Source organism: Balaenoptera physalus (genome assembly GCF_965194825.1).
Source record: "Balaenoptera physalus genome assembly, chromosome: 1".
Classification (NCBI taxonomy): Eukaryota; Metazoa; Chordata; class Mammalia; order Artiodactyla; family Balaenopteridae; genus Balaenoptera; species Balaenoptera physalus.
This window is the reverse complement of record NC_138882.1, coordinates 148764450-148784891: the sequence shown is the minus strand read 5'-3', so window position 1 is coordinate 148784891 and position 20442 is coordinate 148764450. Positions and strand designations below refer to the sequence as shown.

At 42.1% G+C, this 20442-nt stretch overlaps 1 long non-coding RNA gene across 14 annotated transcripts in view; it reads right to left on the bottom strand.

Annotated features, from left to right (window-relative positions):
• The window catches only part of LOC309638782, a 390227-nt gene that overhangs the window by 287070 nt on the left and 82715 nt on the right, over nucleotides 1-20442 (bottom strand). For 2 of the 14 annotated variants that reach the window (XR_014251283.1, XR_014251284.1), the window contains exon 1: nucleotides 8676-19870. The exons of the other annotated variants lie outside the window; for them this stretch is intronic. This is a non-coding gene — a long non-coding RNA (uncharacterized lncRNA). Of the gene's footprint in view, nucleotides 1-8675; nucleotides 19871-20442 lie in introns of those variants that run through there. 14 annotated transcript variants of the gene reach the window in all.

Genomic DNA, 20442 nt, shown 5'->3' with positions numbered 1-20442 from the left:
ACAGGCTTAGGCACATCAGATGTGGCCCAGAATTTTTCACAGGAGTCAAATTATACTCACCCACACACTGAAAAGGAGGTCTGCTAGAAATCTTTTAAAAACCGGGTGCTTAATTTATATGAGACGGTGTCTAGACATTTATTTTCTGGAAATATTTAACTTGGATAAGACATGTGGCCCCCAAGATGAATGCAGGATTGAAATATTTCACTTGAAAATTTGTGCAAGGAAACGTCTGGTTGAGTGCAATGAGGTTAAACGTGGACATGTTTTCCTAGGATGGAAAGGTCATCCTGTTTGCCATGTGCTAGCAGGAACTTGCCTCTGAATACTCCTGGTATTTTGTTAGAAATATAGAGTTTAGGCGATAATTGCTTTTGCTGTGCCTACTTTTCTATAGTTATATATGCATTTACATGACTCTATATGTGAATACTACAACTTAGATAGTCAGTGGGGGAGAAATACTAGAGAGAGAAATTCTGGAGATTATATACAATGGAAGCTTTATCTGAATTAGAAGTTTTTGCTTCAACATCTTAGACCATTGGGGCCAGCAGATTTTTCTATGAAGGGCCAAATAGTAAATATTTTAGGCTTTGCAGGCCATTCAGTGTGTCGCAACTTCTCAACTTTGCCACTGTAGTGTGACAGCAGCCAAAGACAATGCATATGCTAGTGGCTAGGCTGTGTTCCAATAAACTTTGTTCCCCAAAACGGGCATTTGTTGACCCCCTGTCCCAAACCAGTAGCTTTTGAATTGTTTTAACTGTGACTCATAATAAGAAATGAAATTTACACCATCACCCAGAACAAACATATGTGTGTGTGTGTGTACATTCACAAAATAATACCTACCTTCATAATGAGCATACATCAATATTTTCTATTCTATCCAATTTGATTCTAAAAATCACTTTCTTTTTTATTGAAATATAGTTGATTTACAGTGTTTCAGATGTACAGCAAAGTGATTCAGTTATATATATATATATATATATATATATTCTTTTTCAGATTCTTTTCCATTATAGGTTATTACAAGATATTGAATATAGTTCCCTGGACTATACAGTAGGTCCTTGTTGTTTATCTTAAAAATCACTTTCTACATGCTGACGGCCACCATCTAAGTTGATTTCAAGACCCACTAAAGGTCATGACCCTCAGTTTGCAGAACACTGTACCAGACTAACTCTGTGCTTGTGTTTAAAGTGAATAGCGTGCGAATAGTCAGAAGCAGACAAAGAATCACTGTCCCTCTGTTAATGAATGAGATTTCTTGCGTTTAGTCCGAAGCCACTGCTGCCTGCTTGGGTTTTCCCATCTCTGGAATCTGATAAAGTTGTGACCCAATAACCAGGGAGAACATGCATTGCTGAGAACAAGTACAAAAGTCTGGGTAAGAGCCACAGGACAGGAAGCTGAATGTCTTATCTTTTCAAAGTGGAACGGAAAAACAGAATCTTTTTTCTTCGGAATGAGTCTAATAGAGCTGGCAGAAATCTTTCTCTAAATGGAGTCCCAGTGGGCAAGAAAAGGAGGAATAACTTTTTTGAAACAATAGACCAAGCCCCAGAGTAAGAATCAGACACCTCAGTCCTAACCCTGACACGACCACTATTTAGCTGATGATCTGGGGAGGTCACTCCTCTCTTGGAGCCTCAGTTCCCTTCCCTGCTAGCTGGGTGACTTTAAGCAATTTTCTGTGCCTCTCTGAGCCTCAGATACCTCAACTGTGAAAGAAAATGTTAGCTATCTTAGAGGATTGTGATGAGGATTAAATAAATGAATGATGTATGTAAAGCACTTAACACAAGCCCAGCACAAAGTAGTACCTGATTTATAATACTTGCTACTAGTGTGTGGTAGTTGATATGTAATACTCTTGTTAGTAGATATAGATATATAATACCAATACTTGATATGTAATACCTGCTACCATTTCACCCAACTTTTAATTTTGAAATGTTTCAGAGAAATTTCAACAGAAAAGTTAATAGTCCAATTAATTCTTTTTTTTTTTCTATGCAAGTTTACCAACTGTTAATATTTTGCCACATTTGCTCTTTCCTTCTCTGTCTGTCTGTCTCTCTCTCTCTCACACACACACACACACACACACACACACACACTCTCTCTCTCTCTTTGTCTCTCCCTATCAGTCAATCTCTCTCTCTCTCTCTCTCTCTCTCTCTCTATATATATATATATATATATATTTAGATAGATAGATATAGATATAGATATTTAATACATACATATATAAATACATATATAGTTTGTGAACCATTTGAACATAACTTGCCAACATCAAAACACTACATCTCTAAATAATTCAACATGTATCTCCTATCCTCTTACAATTGTATTCTCTCATATGATATCATTATCATGCCTCCCAAATTTAATATTTATAAAATATTATCGAACATACATTCCATATTCAAAGTTTCCCAATAAGGTGCTTGAAAGCTGTTCTTTCTTTTTTCCAATCTGGAATCCAAACATGTATCACACACTGCACTTGGATGTCATGTCTCTTTAGTTTATCTAATATACAATATTCCTTATACCCTTTTTCTTTCTTTCTTTCATGGCATTGACATTTTTGAAGAGCCCATGGTAGTTGACTTGTTATGTGTTTTGGGGTTAGAACAAATGAGTAAACATTTTTTGTGGAAACCAGGATTCTCACTGTAAAAGATGGGAGATACAAATATGAATGAGTTAGCTGAGCAAGAACCCAATGGTATTGGATTTGAACTAGGAATATCAGACTTTGTATTAGGGTTCTCCAGACAAACAGAACCAATAGTGTGTGTAGTTGGCGGGGGGAGTGTTATTGATTTAAGGAATTGGCTCACACAGTTATGGAGGCTGGCAAATCCAAAACCTGCAGGGTGGGCCAGCATGCTGGAGACTCAAAGGAGAGCGAATATGGGTTTCAAATCAAAGGGCTGTCTGATGCAGAATTCCCTCTTGCTCGAAGGAAATCATTCTTTTTCCTAGTCAGGCCTTCCACTGATTCAATGAGGCCCACCCACATTACCAAGTGCAATCTGCTTTATTCAAAGTCCACTTATTTAAATGTTATTCTCATTCAAAAACATCCCCATAGAAACACCTAGAATAATGTGTGTCCAGCCAAGCTGACGTTTAAATTAACCATCACAGACTTCAACAAAGGTAGAGATAGAAACAGACACACACACATATCCATTTATTTATTTTACCTCTGTACTGAAAGGGCCCAAAAGCAATAATACCCCAGTAATACAGAGCACATATAATGTCCAAATCTTGGCTTCCAAATACCATTCTCCACTAAAAAGAACCAGTACCCCTTGGAGAAATAGCTGATTCTGGCCCTGGAGCAAGGAAAGTACAAGGTAAGTCTGGAACATCTTATGCCCGAGAATGAGGAAGTACTCAGAGATCACTGGAGACATATCAAAAGGACGGACACTGGTTTAAAGGAATTTCCACTGGACAAATCAATTGAGAAATCAAAACAAATAATGCTGGGAATGATTTATAGCACACTCAACAACAATTAAAAAGAAAAACCTGTAAGACCATGATAATAACAAAATAAAAAGTTGTATGGGGGCAGGGAGGGAGCTGTTTTTAGGAATAGTTGCTACTAGGAGGAAGAGAATATTTGACAGACTTCATTGCTGACAGACCAATCCTTGGACACAGACAAACTGGATATTTGCCCTCAAGGAAACTGCCCTGATATTGGTTGGGGGGAGGGGGGAAGGTGTGGGGAGAGAGTAATAGTTATTGAAGTTATTAAAGAATGGTTGAAACAAATTGGAATGATGATGCAGATGGTGATACTAACTGTTTATGGAGTGAATACTAAGAGTTAGACACAGTACTATCCCACTAGCCCTTTTATACACATTATGAGTTCCTCCCAAGGTCAGTCTAAGAAAGGTAATAGTGACTTAAGCTCAGAGAGTCAGGTGGCGTGCCCAAGGCCTCACTGCTACTAAATAGCAGAGCTGGGATTTGACCTAGACCTGTGGACGCCAGTGTCCCGGCTCCTGCCCCCAGCACACACTTGCCTGTGGTCTGAATGTGGGGATAGGTAACCAGGGGCAGATTCCAGCTCTGCCTCTAAATGACCTTGGATAAATTATTTCCCATCTCTAAACCTCAGTTTCTCCAGGCTTTTCTCAAAACCTCAGCACCCCTTGCTCTCCTTGTCCTCTCCCTGTTTTTTCTGACCCCCATCCTGCCGCCCCCAGGGCTGCAGGCCCTTCCTAAAGAAAATCAGTTAGTCTCTTCTCCACCTGCCCAGCAGTTTACTTTACCCCCATCCACGCAAAAAAAAAAAAAAAGGCAGGTGCTAGGAGAGGGAGGACTGAACTCTGCAGAATGGGTATCTTCTCTTCCATCACTGTCTCCGGAGCTTAATGTGGGGCACATTGGATGAGGTTAGGGAAGAAGGTGTGGAAGCTTGTGGAAGCAAGTCGTTTGCTTGCTTTATAAAATATCCCGTACACACAGAACAGTTCAAAAACTGGCAGAACAAACAGCTGAACCCACCACCTGATCGAACAATGTTAACATTTTGCCATATTTGCTTCAGATTTTTTTTTTTTTTAATTAAAACATTTAGTTGAAGGTTCAGTAGAAGTCCTCTTTACAAGCTTCCCTGACCTCGGTCCCTATCGTCCTCCCCAGAAGTTAATTACTATTGTGAGTGGCGTGTATTCTTCCCGACCAGCTCTTTATGGTACATAAAGAGAGTTCATTTTAAACATACAGGGTTGCTTTACATGTTTTTTAAATGTGCATAGAGGATATCATCTTGTCTGCCTTTCTGCAACTTGCTCTTTTTTATTTAGCAATATGTATCTGCGATTTATCCCTGTCACTAAGTGGAGCTCTAATTTATTCCTTCAGCTGCTGTTTCATATTTCATCCACAAATGACCAGTTTATCCATTCCCCTGTCAATGTACTTTTAGATTGTTGCCAATATTTCACTATTATATAAAATGCTGAAACGGAACATTTTTGTGTGTCTCCTTCTGCACTTAGGCAAGGGTTTCTCTAGGGTATTTTTTTGCTTCCTAGAGGCAGCCCTGGTTCCAAGGGCATGTTCATAGTCACCTCTATTAAGCATTTCCAGTTGCTTCCCAAACTGATTTTACCAATTTCTAGCACAGCTAGCATGTTATGATAGTTCCCATGCATCCTTAACCTCATCAATCCTTGGTATTTTCTGTTCTTTTTGCCAATCCAATGGATGGGAAATAGTATATCATTGTTCTCATTTGAATTTCCCCATGACCAATAATGCCAAATATCTTTTCATGTGATTATTGGCCATTTGAAAGGCCTGCTCACAATCGGTCAATTTTTCCATTGAGTTGTTTATCTTTTTCTTATTGACTTGTTTGAATTATTTATATATCCTAAAACTTGAATGTGTTGTAAATATTGGGACAAGCTTTGTAAACTTCAGAGCAGCATGAAAAAACATGGGTTTTTATTCGTGTTCGTTTTACTCTTACATATGTCTTATCACCTAAACCAGAGCCCCCAGAGGACAGAGAATGTGGCTTCCTTATGTTTATTTATCCAGAGCGAGTGTTAATAGGAAGCAGCCTGGAATTATGGGGGGAAATTATGGCTTTAAAAATAGAAATGGAGTTAATACTGCCTCTGCCACTCAGTAGCTGTGTAAGCTTGGTCAAGCCGCTTAATCTCTCTGAGTCTCTGTTTCTTTTGTTCTAAATGGAAAGGATCTCTCCCATGGTTGTTGTCACGAATCATATAAGATAATGCATGTAAAAGTGCTTAGCGTGGGGCGTGGCATGTGCTAGATCTCAGTAGATGTTAGCTGAATAGAAATACTGATAAATATTTCTTGGTGGTTAACTTAATTCTTCAATGACTGAATAATAATAGCTTTGATTTATTGAACATTTCTTATGTATTAGACACTACATAAACAGCTACCCTCTATTGTATTTTTTCCCTTTTACAGATGAAGTATCCCAGACTAAGATTATGTAATTTGTACAGTTTTACAGCTTATTAATGGTGCCATTAAGCTGCAAACACTGACATATCTTATTCTTGCCCTGAAATGTATTCGTTCTTCCAACAATATTTATTGAATGTCTACTATGTGCCAAGTACTCCACTGGGCACTGAGCTACATTGGTCAAGAGGTCTTTCTTTCAAGGAGTGATATGTTTTACTAAGGGACCAAAACAGAAAGCAAACAGGCAAATAAATTCAGATATGTTATGAAACAAATACACAGCTAAGATAGAATATGGCAAAGAGCTTGGAGGTTCTCTTTCAGGGAGGCAATCAAAGAAGGCTTCTCCAAGGAGATGACATGGAAGCCAAAATAAAATAGATGAAAAATAGCAAGCTGGCCATTTGAAGAGTAATCGCATTTCGAGCAGAGGCAATGACAGTCCAATCCAGTTTCAATTTATATTGTCTACTAAATTGAAACTTTTTTATTCCATATCCCTCATTTGTGGCTCCTTCTCGCTCCATTTAGCCTAACCCCTGGCAAAGAAGAAAAGAGTGTGAGCCCCAAGCAGCTGGGAAAGCCATTGCTCTGTCCTGGGCCCAGATCAGCCCCAGCCAGGCAGCAGTCATCTGGACATCTTCCAGACGTAGGCCTCCCTCCTCCTACCAACTTCCCTTCCACGTCACTGTTCCACCTCCCAGGCCCCAAGCCTGTGAACTCAGCCAGATAGGTTTGGCTCTGTTTCCCAGGTAAAAACTTTTCACCCTAGCATTCCCCACACCATCAACAGAGTGGACATTTGTAGATTGGCCTGTACGTACATGAGCTGACAACCCCGGAGGACTGATTCAAGCCTGGAAGGGTGCCAGGTTTTCATTAAACCCCTTGTAAACCCACACTTTGGTTCTACAGAGCTACATCTGCCGAGGAAGCCATCTGTGATTTGTATCATCGTGCTCCAAAAAAACACCAGCAGTGTGAAAGACTCTCCCCTCTGCTCCACAGTGAAATGGAAAAGTAACATTAGTAATCACTTCTGCAGGCTCCATAATGACATAATGGGCATTGGCTTAAGTCTTAAACCATGACTGATGGTCCCTGCCAACAATCTGGGTGGATCTGAGTTGTCCTAAAAATTACAGGTCATTACTCATGCTCACCTCTCTACCTAAGAGAATATAGATGAAGAATTTGCCCTTGTGATACAGGGAGGAAAAAGGAACTAACATTTAACGAATGTCTGCTAAGTACCAAGCACTTTACCCCCTGACAACCTTCTAAAGCAGACATTATTATACTCATTTTACAGATGAAGAAACTGAGGTCAGAGGCGCTAGATGGCTTACCCAAAGCCATGCAAATGAGTGACATGGCTGCAGGTAGAACCCACATCTCATGAACTCCAAAATCTGTGAGCTTTCCACTGCCCTAGAAAGAACCCTGAGGATGGTGTGCAAACCAAGTGTTTGGTAGCTTGTTTTGATTTTTTTCCAGATTTTTTTTCATTAAAAATTAAATAAGGAGGGACAGGTAGGACATCTTCCACCTACAGTGGCTTGGATCTAAGTAAAACCACTCAATAATGGGATCTGCAAGTATGTGATTTAAATCTGTGATACTCGCTTTGAATTGGATGAACTACAGGGAGCTCCCCTTCCCTGCTTCTTTCTTCCTCCTCTCTGAAGCCCAACCCACCCTGCCAAAAAAAAAAAGATACAGCCAGTTCCTGATGCCTGAGTTCACAGCCAAAAATAGAGACATCCAACTGGTGTCCATTTCACAAAGAGCATCTTCCAAAGGTTGGGTCATCTGTGTTGGCTGGTGCTGACTTTTGGTGGTCTCCTGCAGTCTCAGAGCTAAAGTACTTTTTCTTCTGAAACTGCAGGTATGCAGTTTTCTCCAGATCTGCCTGGGGCAGTCCAGAGCAAAGGGACAGGCTCCTAAAAGAAGGAGTTCAGAGGAAGCAGCAGTTTCCATCAGGAGACTTGCAGACTCAGAAGCAGGGAGTAGCAGAAAAAAGAGCCTGTGCTTTAGGTTAAGTTCTGAATCTTGGCTTTAACGCCTCATGCTTGTGTGATCTCAGACAAATGTTTACCTTTCTGAGCATCCTTAGGTGGCAAATGATCTAACGACACATGGTAAATTTTAATACAAGTGAACTGGCTTTCCTGACCTTCCACATTTACCTCATATTCAGCTGAAGCTTCAAAGAAAGACTACTCAGAATGTCAAAAGGGTTGATAGTTTTCTTTTGGAAGGGTAGTTTCTGATATTTCAGACGTTGTTGGATTGTCCAGAAGTTTAAGTCTCAGCAGCTTTTCCTCTTCCCTCATATAAACACCTAGAAATAATTTCCTGATCTCCATCCCATGGAAACCAAAAAGCACCTAGACAAAGAGAATCAAATCACGTCGAAATCACTGAGCAGAGCTCACCCTTCTTCCACAGACAGCCAGGTTAGCCAAAGGTTTTGCTTTTTTTACCAAAGGGAAATGGAGGGAGGAAAAGGGCTGACGATAAAGGAAGACTGACGCTGTGGGAGAGTTTCAGGCTTGACTAAGATTCACGAAATATAATCATCCTGTACGTTTCCATAATGTAATCTTTACAAAGAGAACCTAGTTGAATTTCCAGCACTCTCCCTTGAGCAAATTGCTCCTTACCTCCTAACTTCAGTTTCCTCTGCTCTGAAGTGGAGACTGGAGATAATCACCACCTTGCAGGATGGTTAAGGGGATTACAGATTAAATCCATCCAGCTACTAGGCTCAGTGCCTAACAGACAGCAGGTGCTTCAAAAATGGCTGTCTTATTGCTAACAAAACACTGGATAGCCACAGCCACCCCGGACGGTAAGAATCACTGATCCCATTTTTCAACATGAGAAAATGGAGACTCAGAAAAAAAAATAAAGCATGCTCAAGATCCCACAACCCCGGCTTTGCACTGAGGGGATCGGCGCACAGGTTTATTTGGCTGTAAAGCCTGTTTTCCTTCCAACACACACACGCGCGCGCACGCACACACACACACACACACACACACACACACACACACGCTGCTGCCACGTCTGTTCCCGTGGAGGCAGAGAGGGGAGGGAAATTTTAAGTGCGTTTCTTCATCTACATCTGACTTGCTTCCTCTCCTCTGGCTCATTCGTTCCATCCCCGAAGTCCCGGCTGAGGCCTCCACTGTGCTGCCAACGTCCCCTCCCCACCTCTGCCGCCAGCTGAGGCTCCCACGCAGCCACAGAGGCATTGGAGAAACCACATCACCCCTCTCCTCCCCACCGCATGCCTTTGAAGTGAGCCTGTCATCTGACCGGTACCTACTCAGGCTACAAATCCCAGACTCCTTTCCTACCTGGAGCCCCTGGTTCCCCTGTGGTTCAGGGCAGACACTAGATACGTCTGCCTTATTTTTCACGGGGCTTAATTTCGATCCAGCCTGAACTGACTAAGCACCTACTCTGTGCCAGACGCTAGGCTTGGCTCTGGAAAGAGAGAAATGAGTAAAACACAGGCCCTGCCTTCAAAGAACCCACAGAATAGGACAGAATCCAACTTGGTTCCATTTAATAAATAATCGCTGAGTGCCTACCTATGCCAGACCCTGTGCTGGGCCCTAGGGAATACAAAGATACGTAAGGTGTCAGTCGCTGGAGGAGCTCCGGTCACTGCAGCCTCCTAATTAGCACAAGTACCTGCCAGCTATGCATTCCCTGCCACGACCCCCAGATTGTGCTTTATGCACATCCTCTCCAGGCCTCAAAATGAAAATAATGTTTTGAGATAGATGTTCAAAAGGGCAGAAAAGTCCCTCTGTCCAAGTCCAATCATGATGATGAGGATTCTAGAATCCAGGTCTACTTTCTGTATCAAAAGTTACTGGTTTTCAAATATAAAATAGATAGCTAGTGGGAAGCAGCCACATAGCACAGGGAGATCAGCTCAGTGCTTTGCGACCCCCTAGAGGCGTGGGATAGGGAGGGTGGGAGGGAGGCGCAAGAGGGAGGAGATATGGGAACATATGTATATGTATAACTGATTCACTTTGTTATGCAGCAGAAACTAACACACCATTGTAAAGCAATTATACTCCAATAAAGATGTTAAAAAAATAAAAAAGTTGCTGGTTTTTTTGGCAGGGTTACGGCAGATCTGTTGTTCCTATAATTACCTCACATTTGAAGGGTGTGCTTGAATTTTCCAAAGCATATTCCCTCTATTATCTCATCTGAGCTCAGCATCCCTGTCTCAAGTAGTTACAGGGGGTTTTTTTTGTGAGGCCCAGAGATGGTGACAAGTCAGGGGAAAGAGGGCCGGCCAGTGCCAACCCCTGCAAGGCCATTTACTCCTCAGAGAGCCCTGGAAAGGAGCTGACCTCGTTCCTTCTCTTGTTTTCTATTTGAGGAAACTGAGGCTTAGAGCATCTCTCCCAAGAACACAGGACTAGGCAAGAGAAGTCCTGGGCTTGCACCCAAGTGCAGCAGGAGCCAGTGCCTCTGACAGCCAAACCTGCCGTCCTCAAAACAAAACAGTGTCTCATCCTGGAGCTGGGACAGCCCGGCCTGCCTGGTGGAGAGGTGGGATGGCTTTGTGGGGTCTCGGCACAAGCTTGTTCTCTCAGCCTGAGGACTTTGGGAGACTCACCAAACCTCTGGGCCTCCATTTGTCACAAGGCGATGCTAAGCCCTGCTGGCTGCATCCCAGGGTTCTGCAAGGGTCTGCTGAGATGTGAAATGGGTGGGGAGAAGGCTTTGAAGAAGACATAAGTGCGCAGGATTGCCCTTCACAGAGGGTCCGCTGACACGTTACTGGGGAATCAGGAGGCCTGGAGACAAAAAGCAGACAGGCCACAATCCCCTCCAGGAGCCCTGCTGTGGAACCAGGACTGGCCCCTCCAAGGGGTCCAGGCGAGGGCCATCGTCCACAGAGTCAGGTCCCCACCCTGGTGATTTATCCGTCTTTGCCTCTCCAGCCGGGCTCAACCTGCAGGCGCAGGGGTGGGGGAGGGGCTATCACAGAAACAGACAGGTCTGGTCACAGGGTGACAGCGTCCATGCCAAGAGCCCACTTTGTTTTAACGAATGACACCAAACACTTAGGCCATAATCTCTTCAGATTGCTGTGTCTGGCAGTAATTACATGCCTCCCATTAATAAATCCTATTTCTGAATGGTTTACTGCACTGCACCCCTTTCTGCAAACACTGCAGGCTGAAACCTGTCAGATGAGGCCAGAGGCAGGCTTGTGAAGAGAAGGCAGATAAAATGGCAGCTTTCTGGGCATGAAAAGACAACAGCCACAGGCAGGGAAAGAGCCACAGGCTCTGATGTGCCTCCAAGTTCCAGGTATGGAGGGAGGTTTGTAATTCTCACCCCTACATTCAATCACTCACTGACGCCCCAAAACTCTGACCTCCAAATTTATCTTGAAGGCATCTCCACTGCCTTGGTTCAGAATTCATCAGTCTCACCTGGAATATAGTGACAGTGTGTCGTCGTGTCACCCTCCAGCTCATCTGCCACGTGCTGCTGGAGTCATTTTCCCAACAGAAAAGTCTGATCGCATCACTCTCTTGCATAAAAACTCTGCAGAGGTCTGCAACACTCCAGGATAAATTCCACTCCTCCCCATCAAGGCCCTTTGGGATTTGAATCCTGCTACTTGTCCAAGCTCACTTCCCAGAAATTACCCTTCCCACTATACTCCACCCTAGTGGTTCTCAGAGTGTGATCCTTGAACCAGCCGCACCAGCATCACCCAGGATCTTTTGAGAAATGAAAATTCTCAGGCCCCACCCAGAGCTACTAATTCAGAAACTCTAAGGTGAGACCCAGTGATCCGGTTTTTCAATAAACCTTCCAGATGATTTTGATGCATGCGATGGCTTGAAAAAATACCTCTTTACCTACTTTTTCTTAAACTTCAGTCTGGGCAGGAACCACCTGGGAATCTTGGTAAAATGTAGATTCTGATTTAGTTGGTCCAGGGTGGAGCTCCAAATTCTGCTATTCTAGCAAGTTCCCAGGTGATGTCAGCACTGCCAGTCCACACACCAAACTGGTCAGCAAAGTTCTGGACTTCAGTGAACTCCTCATGATTTCAAAGCACACCTACTACCTCTTGCTTGCCTTCGCAAGTGCCGTTCCCTCTCCCTTCCCTAGTTTTCTTTTCCTCCCTTTCTCATGTCCCTGTCCCATCAAACAATTCTACTCATCTATCAAAAGTCCACATAAAGAGCCTCTGTACTCGGAAGACTTCCTTAACACCTCCCATTCCCACCCCAGATGGATGAAAGCCCTTTTTTCCCCTGCTCCCACATGACTCTGCAAACACACACTACATCAGAGCACTGATCACACTATACTGTCTGTCTGTCTGTCTGCCTGTGCTACCCCCTCCAAAAAAAAAATACTTTAGGAACAGGACCTCTTGCATAGCTGTGAACACAGCACCAAAACAGTGCCTGACACATAGCAGAACAACAGATAGTGAGTGAATGAACCCTTAACAACCAGTCCTATTGGACTAGGTCAGGTAGTAAACAAAATATTTGGGAGGATTGGCCTCTTATTATTCTACCTACCATGAGACCCGTATTAACCGCCAGGTTCCTTTTAAAGCAGGCAAGAGCAAACTCTGTGTTCTAAACCAAACCAGCTGCCTAATCCTAGAAGACAAAAAACAGAGAGATGTTCTCCGTGCACCAGGAACCCCAGAGAAAATTTCTGAGAGGGAACATCCAAACAGGAGGTAGGTACATAGGAACTTCTCAGAGAGGAAGACTCCACACAGGAAAATTTCACCAAGGAAGTTCCTTTATTTATTAATGTATGCATCCCCTCCACAAGCATTTATTGTACCCTTTCTATGTGACAAATATTTTTAAGAAGTGGAAATGTAAGCTGAATTAGATCTCTTCCTTGCTCCCAAGAGGTCCGTCTAGTGGGGAAAATAGATACACAGATGTGTGAGGACAATACAGAGTGACAAAAGCTGTGATTCAGATGTGCACAAACCATGGAGCAGATGCTTTCCATTTTGCCAGGAGGGATGGGGACAGGCATCAAAGAGGAGATGATATTTGAGCTGAATCTTGAAGGCTGAGTTCATTTTTCAGGAGGAAAATAGGGGAGAAGGGTATTTCAGGCAGAAGGCACAGGGCAGGCACAGGAACAGAGGATAGAAGAATACTGCCCTTAGGGGATGGTACTCTGATACAGTAGGAGAAGTGGGTTGGGGGTGAGGATCTCGCGAGGAAGATTAGCAGAACCGGATGGGTCATTTGGCCAACATTGATGGAGCGCCAGCTCGGCACTGAGGCAGGCCCTGGAGATGCAGACAACCATAAACAACACGGAAATGGTTTCTGCTCCCCTGGAGTTTACAGTTTAGTAGCAGTGGTGGGGAAAACACAAACAAACAAATGAAAAAAATATCTGCACACGGTAACGGACAATTAGCTGAGCCAGAAAAAGAGTGAGGGCTTAAACTTCAGGTAAAATGAATAGGGAAATGCTCCCCAAGGAGGTGAACTTAATCCGAGAAGGAAGAAAAGAAGGGGGGAGAGGAGAGGAACCCCAAGCTGAGAGGGAAGACTAGGCAAAAACCCCTGAGGAAGGAGGTAACGTGGCAAATTCAAGAAACCCAAGGTGGATGGAATTAATGAGTGAAAGGACAGTGACATAATTTGACAAGAAGAGATTGGAAGGCTAGACAGGCCACACTGCCTGGGTCCTACAGGCCACAGTGGGTGTTTGTCTTGATGCTAAGTGCAGGGGAGCCTTTTGGAGGCTCCTGAGCAGGAGGATGGCGTGACCTAGTTTGGTTGGAGTATTTTCTTTTCCCTTTTATTTTTTTCCAAATAGATGACTCCACTTCCTTAATTAAAAAATGGATTGGAAGGAGATTGGAGACAGATCCTCCCTGGAGGCTCAGAAATTGTTCTGTTGAGAAAAAAAGCCAGGCCAGAACTAATGTGATGGCAATAAGGATAGAGGGAGCAGCCTCAAGAGAAGGTCCCTTAGGAAAACACCACACTAGGAGCCCCCGAAGAAAAGCATCCTCTACTTAAGTTGAATATACAGCAAGTTCTCTTTCAGGACCTATTTATTGAAAAGAGTACCTTTCCAAACCCTCCTACACTGTTGGTGGGAATGTAAATTGGTGCAGCCACTATGGAAAACAGTATGGAGATCCCTTAAAAAAACAAAAATAGAGCTACCATATGATCCTGCAATCTTACTCCTGGGCACATATCCAGAGAAAACCATAATTTGAAAATATACATGTACCCTAATGTTCATAGCAACACTATTTACAATAGCCAGGACATGGAAGCAACCTAAATGTCCATTGACAGAGGAATGGATAAAGGAGATGTGAGATATATATATATATATATATATATATATATATATATATATATATATATATATATATATATACACACATATATATATATATGTGTGTATATATATATACACACACACACACAGTAGAATATTACTCAGCCATAAAAAAGAACAAAATAATGCCATTTGCAGCAACATGGATGGACCTAGAGATTACCATACTAAGTGAAGTAAGCCAGACAAAGACAAATATTATATGATATGGCTTATATGTGGAATCTAAAAATATAAAAAATGATACAACACAGAAATAGACCCACAGACATAGAAAACAAACTTATGGTTACCAAAGGGGAGGTGGGGAGGGATAAAATAGGAGTTTGGCATTAACATATACACATTACTCTATATAAAATACTGGTTGGCCAATAGGTCCGTTCAGTTTTTTCTGTAAGACAGCTCTAGTAGCACTTAGTTGTCTTTAACTTCACTCAAGACAATTTAGTTAGATTGTATGTGACAGCTGTCATATCAGTGTGCATTTTTAAAAAGTTATCAAAATTGGTGAATTTTTGTGTAGCCATTTGAATACTGAAGATGGAAGAAAAAAGCAGCATTTTCAGCATATTATGTTTTACTATTTCAAGAAACATAAAAATGCAACTGAAACGCAAAAAAAGATTTGTGCAGTGTATGGAGAAGGTGCTGTGACTGAACGAATGTGTCAAAAGTGGTTTGCGAAGTTTCATGCTGGAGATTTCTCACTGAACGATGCTCCATGGTCGGGTAGACCACTTGAAGTTGATAGCGATAAAATCGAGACATTAACTGAGTACAATCAACGTTATACCACGCGGGAGATAGCCGACATACTCAAAATAGCCAAATCAAGCGTTGAAAATCATTTGCACCAGCTTGGTTATGTGAATCGCTTTGATGTTTGGGTTCCACATAAGTTAAGCAAAAAAAACCTTCTTGACTGTATTTCTGCATGGGATTCTCTACTTAAATGTAATGAAAACTTTCCTTTTTTAAAACAAATTGTGATGGGCGATGAAAAGTGGATACTGTGCAATAATGTGGAATGGAAGAGATGGTGGGTCAAGAGAAATGAACCAACACCAACCACACCAAAGGCCAGTCTTCATCCAAAGAACGTGATGTTGTGTATATGGTGGGATTGGAAGGGAGCCCTCTATTATGAGCTCCTTCTGGAAAACCAAACGATTAATTCCAACAAGTACTGCTCCCAATTAGACCAACTGAAAGCAGCACTCGACGAAAAGTGTCCAGAATTAGTCAACAGAAAAGGCATAATCTCCCATCAGGATAACGCAAGACTCATATTTATTTGATGACCGGGCAAAAACTGTTACAGCTTGGCTGGGAAGTTCTGATTCACCCTCAGTATTCACCAGACGTTGCACCTTCGGATTTCCATTTATTTCGGTCTTTACAAAATTCTCTTAATGGAAAAAATTTCAGTTCCCTGGAAGACTGTAAAAGGCACCTGGAACAGTTCTTTGCTCAAAAACATAAAAAGTTTTGGGAAGATGGAATTATGAAGTTGCCTGAAAAAATGGCAGAAGGTAGTGGAACAAAAGGGTGAATACGTTGTTCAATAAAGTTCTTGAAAAAAATAAATAAATAAAGTTCTTGGTGAAAATGAAAAATGTGTCTTTTATTTTTACCTAAAAACTGAAGACACTTTTAGGCCAACCCAATAGGTAACCAACAAGGATCTATTATATAGCACAGGGAAGTATACCCGATATTTTGTAATAACCTATAAGGGAAAAGAATCTGGAAAAGAATAGATATGTGTATGTATAACTGAATCACTTTGCTGTATATGTGAAAATAACACGACATTGTAAATCAATTATACTTCAATTTTAAAAAAGAAAACAGTGACTTTCTGCTTTGCAACATGCCTTCCATCTCCCTGAATTCTGGGTTGGGGAGCCATTTGGCTCAAGACATGAGGAAACTCTATGGTAGCCATATCCCTGGTCAACACATGCACTGATGCTGGCAGGCACTAAAAAAAGACAGAGGTAACTCACATATTTTCCACCTTGCCACTGTTGGGCTACCCAGCCAAGTCTCCCACTGGGCTGAACTCCTAAGAAATTGGGATCTGAGGAATACTGGGGAAGGGGGTGGCTCCACGAAGACAAAGGCCAATTGCACACAGGAGGCATGCAGCTGCTTCCTTTTCTTAAACCCTCTAGAATGCCTGTCCTATGAAAGACAGATCATGGCATCTAACAGCATTTTAGGAAGGGAGTTTTTTTACTGGGGATTTTCAGACGTTTCAACAAATCCTAGTCTTCAAATCTAAAAGATCTCCAAGGGAACCTTTGCACACTGTTTGTGGGAATGTAAATTGGTGCAGCCACTGCAGAAAACAGTATGGAAGTTTCTCAGAAAAACTAAAAATAGAACCACCATATGACCCAGCAATCCCACTCCTGGGTATTTATCCGAAAGAAACAAAAACACTCATTTGAAAAGATACATGCACCCCAATGTTCATAACAGCGTTATTTACAATTGCCAAGATATGGAAGCAAATTAAGTGTCCATCAACAGATGAATGGATAAAGAAGATGTGGTACATATATACAGTGGAATATTACTCAGCCATAAAAAAGAAGGAAATTTTACCATTTGCAACAACATGGATGTGCTTGGAGGGCATTATGCTAAGTGAAATAAGTCAGACAGAGAAAGACAAATACTGTATGAGATCACTTATATGTGGAATCTAAAAACTACAGCAAATTAGTGAATATAACAAAAAAGGAAACAGACTCACAGGTATAGAGAACAAATTAGTGGTTACCAGTGGGGAGAGGGAAGGGGAAGGGGCAATATAGGGGTAGGGGAGTAAGAGGTACAAACTATTAGGTGTAAAATAAGCTACAAGGATATATTGTACAACACAAGGAATATAGCCAATATTCTATAGTAACTATAAATGGAGTATAACCTTTAAAAATTGTGAATCACTATATTGTACACTTATAATTTATATAATATTGCATATCAACTGTACTTCAATTTAAAATCAATCAATCAATCAATAAAAGATCTCCAAGGATAACTTCATCCAACCCCCTTTTTGACAGATGGACAAGCTAAGATGCAGAGAAGAGTGACTTATCGGAAGTCATGAAGCTATTGTTTGAGCAAAGCTGTAACTGCAAGGTTGGTCCGCATTCTCAATCCTGGGCCCTTTCTCTAAGACTCCACACACCTTTCTGTGAATAACTTATTGAGCATTTACTACATGCTGGGCTCTAATTCACCACACCACTAGAGAAGTGAATTTTTAAAATATAATACATACGGTGGAATGGAATACTAGGCTTGTTGAGAATCTTGAATGCAGTCATGGCCTCCATGATACTCTGAACTCCTGAGAGCAAGGGAACTGAGTCTTATTCATCTACATATCCAGTCAAGGAACCAGGCAGATAGTACTGTTGATCAGTGAATGCGGGAATGCATCCTATGGTTGTTGGGGATTGTTCACAACAATAAAATGGGGCCAAGTGGTATCTGGTGCAGACAGTTCCAAGCAGCTCTGCTTTCACAGTGGGTCTCTGAATGCAGACGCTGCGGTAGTGGGTGGGTGGCAATGATTTTTTTTCCCTTGCTGGTCAATTGCCTTTTCAGGTGGTCTTTATGAAGCCATCAATCTCTTAACCCTGACAGTCACTGTGACCCACTGCAGCTCAGGAAAGGAATCTTTCTTAATTACCAGACCTTTCTTGCTCCCTTGAGATCCTTGAGTACTACACCAGGTGTAGCTGATGGATGTGTCATCTGGTTCTACCAGCAAAAGTGAAGGGTCTTATTTGCTCAAACCTGAGGGCCCAGCTTGCCATCCCAGCGTAGTTAGAGGGGAAGCCACCCATGATTCATGTCTCCAGGAAAAGACTTTTTTGCTCCAGCCTTTGGAATATTGCTAAGGGGTTAATAACACAAACTTCAGAGTCAGACCCATGAGCTTGGATTTCCACCTCTGCCTCTCACCGTGAAGCAGGTTGCTTGACTTGACTCCTCAAGCTTTGATTTCCTCGTGTGCAATGGGTTCTGCTCACCTGTGCCACTTTGAGATGATGGACAGCTCAGTCCTCTGGCAGCTTCTCTTGTTCAGCTATACTCATTTCTGTGATGATTTACCCCTGCCTTTAAATACTGTGTATATGCCAAAGTCTCTTAAATGTTTTTCTATCCCAGACCTCTCATCAAAACCCCAGGCCCAGATAATGATCTACATACCTAACATCTCAGCTGGACCATGTCATGGGCATCTCAAACTTAATATGCCCCAGACCAACCTCTTGATTCCTGCTGCACCCTGTCTTCCCTATTTTTAGTAAGTGGCAACTCCATTCTGGCAGGTTCTTGGGTATAAGACGTTCGAGTCATATTGGACTTTCACACCCCACTTCTGGTCCATCAGCAAAGCCTGCCTGGTCTGCATTCTGCAATCCCACTCCTTCTCACTACCTACCCTGTCACCACTGAGATCCAAGTGGTAATTAGCCCTTGCTTGGATTATTACAGTAGAAGGTGACCTCCTTGGAAGATTTCCCAGCTTCCACTCTTGCTCCTTATAGACTTTCTCCCTCAGCAGCCATAGTGATACTTTATAAAATCAGATCATGTGTCACCTCTTTACTTAAATCAACAACCTCCCATTTCACTCAGAAGCTAACATCCTTACAATGTCCTACAAGTCTCTATATTTCCTCCTCGAAAAGGGAACCCTCCTACACTGTTGGTGGGAATGTAAGTTGGTGCAGCCACTGTGGAAAGCAGTATGGAGGTTCCTCAGAAAACTAAAAATAGAACTATCATATGGTCCAACAATCCCACTCCTGTGCATATATTCAGACAAAACTATAATTCAAAAATATACATGGACCCCTACGTTCATAGCAGCGCTATTCACAATAGCCAAGACATGGAAACAAACTAAATGTCCACCAACAGATGAATGGATAAAGAAGATGTGGTACATATATTCAATGGAATATTACTCCGCCATAGAAAAGAATGAAATAATGCCATTTGCAGCACCATGGATGGAACTAGAGATTATCATACTAAGTGAAGTAAGTCAGAAAGAGAGAGACAAATACCATATGATATCACTTATACGTGGAATCTAAAATATGACACAAATGAACCTATCCATGAAACAGAAACAATCACGGACATAGAGAAAAGCCTGTTGGTTGCCAAGGGGGAGGGGGCTGGGGGAGGGATGGAGTGGGAGGTTGGGGTTAGCAGATGTGAGCTTTTAGATAGAGAATGGATAAACAACAAGGTCCTAGTGTATAGCACAGGGAACTATATTCAATATCCTATGATAAACCATAATGGAAAAGAATATTAAAAAAGAATGTATATATATATGTATGTATATATAATATATACATGTATAATTGAATTACTTTGCTGTACAACAGTAATTAACACATTATAAATCAACTATACTTCAATTAAAATATATATATATATTTCCCTCTCTTCCACAGCCCATACTTCTCTCACGTCCTCCCACCACACTCCCTGTCATTCAAGCCACCCTAATCCATCCCACGCCACCCCCCTTGCTGTCCTCCAGCAAGCAACGTTCCTGCCTCAGGGGACGTGAGGGCTCTTGCAGATGCTGTTCCCTCTGCCTGGAACGTGCTTTCCCTGGTTATCCACGTGACTTGCTCTCTCCCTTTTTTCTGCTCCATGTCACACTATCAGAGAGGCCTTCCCTTATCCTCCTGTATGACAGCAACTTCATCCTTTCCTGAGCCACCATCCTCCATATTCTGCTTTATTCTCCCTCATCATATTACTGCCACCTAAAATATTCATTCAATTGTTTGTTTCCTGAGAGCAAGGACTTCACTCTGTTCACCACTGTGTCCCCAGCATCTAGAATAGTGCTTGGCCCATAGAAGGTGTTTATAAATATTTGTTGAATGAATAAATGAATACAATGGAGGTAATAGTTTATTACTAGGATGATGGAGGGATTGAATGGGATGGTGTGTG